Source organism: Physeter macrocephalus, chromosome 2, assembly GCF_002837175.3.
Source record: "Physeter macrocephalus isolate SW-GA chromosome 2, ASM283717v5, whole genome shotgun sequence".
Classification (NCBI taxonomy): domain Eukaryota; kingdom Metazoa; phylum Chordata; class Mammalia; order Artiodactyla; family Physeteridae; genus Physeter; species Physeter macrocephalus.
Window position 1 is genome coordinate 81,214,371 of NC_041215.1, and position 6,321 is coordinate 81,220,691.

General features: G+C 40.9%; 1 pseudogene; it reads left to right on the top strand.

Moving 5' to 3' along the window:
* The first annotated feature begins 911 nt into the window (after nt 1-911).
* LOC102973289 (40S ribosomal protein S4-like) lies at nt 912-1,698 on the top strand (annotated as a pseudogene).
* Nucleotides 1,699-6,321: the final 4,623 nt, after the last annotated feature.

Below are 6,321 nucleotides of genomic sequence, written 5' to 3' on the forward strand. Positions count from 1 at the left end.
ATGAACCTTGAAGACATTATGTTAAGTGAGCTAAGCCAAACACAAAGAATGAATATTGTATGATTCCACTTATATGATATTCCTAGAATAGGTAAATTCATAGAGGCAGAAAGTAGAGGGGTTGAGGGGAAGGAGGAATGGAGAATGGGGAGTTATTGCTTAGTAGGTGCAGGGTTTCTGTTTGAGGCAATGAAAAAATTTTGGAAAAAGACATATGATTGTACTAAATTGTGAATGTACGTAATGAAACTTTAAAATGGTTAAAAAGGTAAATTTTATGTTATGTATATTTTACCACAAAAAAAACCAAGAAAAATGGCAAATGATGTCATATATTAAAAAAGAAAAGAATAGGAAAAGGCAGAGGAATAAGAAGGAGGAGGGGAGGAGGCTGTCCTAGCCCTAATGCCTTGAGACCCTCACAGGAGAGGCCATATGTAGGTGCTCTGGTTGACAGACCTGGCTGATCCTGACCGTCCAAGAATCCCTGCAGGAGCCAGACATGTGAGTGAGTCTGTCTTTGATCCTCCACAGCAGCCTAACCTCCAGCTGATTACCTCTGAGTGACCTCAAGCAATGTCGCTTGGAACTGAGGAATTCCCCAGCTGAGCCCTGCCCCGCTCCTCAGAATCACAGACATGATAAATCAGTTGCCGTTTTAAGCTGCCAGGTTTCTGGGTAATTACACACATGTAATTCTTTAATTACATGAGAATCTTTGTGGGTAGGACTCAGTCCTCAGGAGTTTTTAAAACTCCCCAGTACTTTCCAATATGAAGTCAAGGTTGAGAACCACTGAAATGGAGGAATGAGGCATGGAGAAATCTTTAAAATTTCCATCCAGCTCTAAAAATTTTATAACTTAGCTATTTTATCAGTGCACTGGAAGAAGGCGGTCCTCTTTTCATGCCATGGACCTTGGTCCCAAGAAGCATCTGAAGAGTGTAGCAGCTCCAAAGCATTGGATGGTGGATAAACTGGTCAGTGTGTTTGCTCCTTGTCCATCTACAAGTCCCCACAAGCTGAGAAAATGTCTCCTTCTCATCATTTTCCTAAGGAACAGGTTTAAGTATGCCCTAACAGGAGATGAAGTAAAGATCTGCATGCAGCAGTTCATTAAGATTGATGGCAAGGTCCAAAATGATATAACCTACTCTGCTGAATTTATGAACGTCATCAGCATTGACTAGACTGAGAGAATTTCCATCTGATCTATGACACCAAGGGTGGCTTAGCTGTTCATCGTATTACACTTAAGAAGGCCAAGTACAAGTTGTGCAAAGTGAGAAAGATCTTTGTGCGCACAAAAGGAATCCCTCATCTGGTTACCCATAATGCTTGCACAATCTGCTACCCTGATTCCCTCATCAAAGTGAACAACACCATTCAGATCGATTTGGAAAGTGGCAAACCACCAACTTCTTCAAGTTTGACACTGGTACCCTGTGTCTGGTGACCAGAGGTGCTAACCTGGGAAGAACTGCTATGATCACCAACAGAGAGAGACACACTGGTTCTTTGGATGTGGTTCCTGTGAAAGATGCCAATGGCAACAACTTTGCCACCTGGCTCTCCAACATTTTTGTTATTGGCAAAGGCAACAAAATATGGATTTCTATTCCCCAAGGAAAAGATATCCACCTCATCATTGCTGAAGAGAGAGACAAGAGACTGGTGGCCCAGTGGGTGGGTGGGTGAGCAGTGGGTGAAATGACCTCTAAGTGACATGATTGGAAAAGTCTTTGTACTTAAGTAAAGATAATATGGCATGAATATTGAGTGAATAAATATTGTATAACCTGATACCCCCAAATACTATCATTCCTTTAATAAATATTTATAACACGCTGTGTTCCAGGCATTCTGCTTGACACCACAGATTCCAAGAGTAGTTCAGTATTCTAGATAGTGGGGGGCAATGAGGGGAATCAAAAAGAAATACAGACAGTATTCAGTCTCAAATCAAGGGAAGAAATGGAGTGGTCAGTTCTCCTTGGAGGTGGGGAAAGAGATTCAAAGAGGAAATAACTTGAGCCAAGTCTTCAAGGATGATTTGCTGCTTAATGAAGTTAAGGTGCAGGTAGTGGAGGGTAGAGGAAGGACATCTCCAGTTGCCCAGCACCCTGGTGTCTGACATTTACAGTAGAATTATTGATGTAATTAAGTGGGGACCTCTGTTTTGGTTAATTCTATGACATCAGTGAATGACTTTCCTAAAAGGGCTTGGCTTATGAAGGAAGAAATGGTTCACAGGCAGTGTGATAGTACAACAAATAATAACGGCTACTAGTTATGAGGCGCTATCGTGAGCCAGCACTGTGCTAAGCACACAATGTTCATGAGTTCAGTAACTTCTGATCTCACAAGCAAACTGCCTCAGGATATTCAGGGACCATAATGTGACAGATCATTTGGATTTGTTCCATGTGGCCCTGGGTTAGAGCTAGGATCAATGAGTGGAAGCCATAGAAAGACAGACTTCAGCTCAACCAAGGGAATAGCCACCAAAGAGGCTATACCAGGATGGACTGAATGACTTCTGGACAAAGTAAGTTTTCCACTTTTAAACACTTTAATACCTTCCTTTGTAATAGCTTTTACCCCCAAACTACTTAGAATTAAGAACAAGTGGCAAAGACAGAATTTAAAGAATTATTTGAGTTTGTTATTCTGCTCACCCACAGATAAATCTCTATTTCCTACAAGACCAGCAAGCAAAAAAAAAAAAAAAAAGATAAGGAGAGAGAACCTCTTCACCCATGTAAAATGCAAGCTTAAGCAGCTCGAGCACATTGAGTTCAACTCGGATATGCATAAGTTAGTAAGGTGTACCTCACAAAACTCTGAGACAAAGTGGTACCTGAAGCTTCTGCTTCAAGCTCAGTCCCCTCTTTTTCTTGTAGAGCTAGACTGGTGCTCAGAGTGCTGGTTCCAGCTGGCAGTCCCTTGCCCAGGTGGGTTCTTGTCCCCTGCCATCCATCTATGGAGTCTACCTACCCATATGCTTTTGACTCTGAGCCTCTTGATTTGACAGATGGTTTTAACTTCAAATTACAAATAATCTTTTCTCTGAGTACTATCTCAGTCCCTAACTTATGTTTAACATTTTAGGTAATAGCCTTCTGTTCATCATCTTAGGCAATTTACAGATTTAAACGTATCCTGTGTATGTGTGTGCACATGTACGTAGAGACGTGTGTTCTAATACAAATAACTTCTTACTTCATTATTTTCTCACACAACATCCTGAAAGAGGAGGGTAGAAAGAGGAAGCCTCCAGTGAACTGAGGTTTCCTCACACTCCTAGCACCATTACACCACACTTGAAGGACTCCATAACCCGACAACTTGTAGAAATGTTGAAGAAGGGCCTCCAAGTGCCAGGTGGGTAGTGGAACTAGATTACCTGGAATTGCTCTCCTAAGTCTAAGAATCTATAACTCTCTGGTAATTAACTTGAGTTGAAATCAGCCTTGAAATGGGACTATTTCCCATCTCTGTCTTTCAGTCACAAGTCATAAATCATCATGGTTGGCTTACTAAGATCAGTGAAGGGGAGGGATTGGGAGAATCAGAACCCAAATGAAGTCATTGATTTATGTTTGGTTGCAGCCAAGATTACAGAAATGAATAAGACATGGTCCTATGCTCAGGAAGTTCATAATCTAGTAGGGGAAACAGAGCCATTCCAGATCATTTTAGAACAATGTGGCAAGTAAAGTGATTTTTAAAAAGATGTGTACAAGGTGTCATGGGACCACAGAGGAGGGGAACGCAGTCATCGTGGGCTAAGATGCAGAATTTGGAAATCATCTGGAGGAAGTGATTACTAAAATGAATCTTAAGGGAATTTCCTGGCAGTCCAGTGGTTAGGACTCAGCACTTTCATAGCCGTGGTCCCGGGTTCGATCCCTGGTCGAGGAACTAAGATCCTGCAAGCTGTGAGGCATGGCCAAAATATAAAATAAAATAAATAAAATGGATCTTAAAATAAAAATAGGACTTACACTGGCATGTAAAGAGAGACATCAGCACTCTGGTGTTGTGTTGTGTATGGAGGGGGAAATTCTACTTTGGGACAGAGCTGTCAAGGCCAGCATGGGTGAGAGATGGGGCTGGAGAGGACACTAGGAGCCAGACCACAAAAGGCTTAAATGCCTCATCAGGGCATCTGGGCTTTACCTGGCTTGGCAGGAGGGAGCCATTGTTGGGTCTCACGCAGGAGAATGACATGGTCAGATATGCCTTTCAGATAACTCTGGCATGGCTTTGTAGAAAATTTATTTCAGGAGACAAGACAGGAGGCAGGGAGTAGTTAGGAGACTACGGTAGTAATCCAGAGAGGAGATGATAAGGGCATGAACCTGAGTGTTAGTAGTTAGGGGAAGAAATTAAGTTGAGAAATATTATTACATGGTGAAATTGGAAGGCTCAAGATGGTTGGGCATAGTGGGGGGTGTGTCCAAAAGGGGTGGATTAGGGACAGTTTCCAGATATCTACCTAGTGTCACTTCCCAAGTGAGGTATTTCTTAGCCACCCTATTAAAACTACATCATCCTTACCAACATTCTCTATCCTCCTTCCCGGCTACGTCTTTCTCTATAGATCTTATAACACATTATACAATTCTATTACCATCTATTTCCCCCCACTAGACTATATGAGGTTCTTCAGGGCAGAGATTTTGCCTCTTTGTTCACTGAGCAGTCACTGGAACCCACCATGGGCTCAATAAACGTCTGCAGAAGGAATGAATGCACAATAGTGGTACTGAGAAGCTGAGAAAAAGAATGCAGGAAGAGGAACTGATTTAGAGAAAAAGTTGAGTTCAGTCTGGGAATTTCTAGACTACTCCAGGCAAGGCTCTGTAGGAAAGATAAAGCTCTACAGAGTCTCAGAATGTTAGATCTGACAGGTGCCCCAAGGACAGTTCTACACAGTTCCTTCATTTGGGGAAGAAAGAAACTGAGATCCAGAAAAGTGATGTTCCTTGTCCATGGCAAGACAAACACTAGCCAGATACTAGCACAGCTGAACTGAATGCCCAGCCTCCTGCTCCCAGCTCCAGACCTTTAATGTTTGTGCCTCACATTGTCTGGTTTCTGCTGATCAGAGAGATACCTAAAAATCACTTGCCTTTGAGCTTCAGCTAGAACTTAACCAAACTGTTACATGACTGTTTCTTTGGGGCCAACTTGACCAATTACTCCGAGAAAGAAAACTTTGAGCCTGAACCAAAACTTTGAGCCTGAACCAGGCTGAAGCTGTAGCAGCTGTGCTAGAACAATAGACACCTTTGCCTCTATGCCTCATACCAGACAAGGGGTTGCCTGAACCACTTAGTGATCTCATTTTTATTTAATTAGTTTTAAATGGAAGTATAATTTACACACAGTGAAATGTACAGATAATAAGTACACAGGTCAATGAATTTTGACAAACATATACACCCCTGTAACCACCACACCAATAAAGATCTCTCCTGCCTTTCTCAGTCAAAGTCCCTTCCCAGAGGCAACCACTTTTCTAATTTCTATCACTACTTCATATAAAAGAAAAAATGCACTATAGATTCTTCTGTGTCTGGCTCCTTTTACTCATATGTCTTTCAGCATCATGTTTGTGTGATTCAGCCACATTACTGCTTCTATCAGTAGTCTTTTCCTACATACTGCTGAATAGTATTCCATTGTATAAATATACCACACATTGTTTACCCATTCTCCTATTAATAGATATTTGGGTTATTTCTAATTTCTGGCTATTGTGAATAAAGCTGCTACAAACATTCTTGTCTAAATCTGTTTATGGACATATGTTTTCATTTCTTTTAGGTAAATATCTAGAAATGAGATGGCTGGTTCATAGGGTAGGTACATGTTTAACTTTATACAGAACTGCCAAACAGTTTTCCAAAGTGGTTATATGATTTTACATTCCCACCAGCAACGCATAAGATTTCATTTCCAATTGCTTCATATCTTCACCAATCTGGGTATTGTCAAGCCTTTTCATTGTAGCCACAAGAAGAGTCAAATAAACACAATATATTTTTCAGTTTCTGCCAGCACTTTGGAACATTCTATTACTATGCAGAATTTCATACATTCACTAAAGCATTAGATGTACCCATCACTCAGTTCAATAATTATCAGCTCATGGCCAATCTGTTTTCATCTCCATATACATCTATCCCCTCCTCCCATATTATTTTGAAGCAAATCTCAGACATCATATCACTTCATCCATAAGTATTTCAGTATGTATCTCTAAAACATAAGGACTCTTTTTTTGTTTTGTTTTGTTTTTGTTTTTGTTTT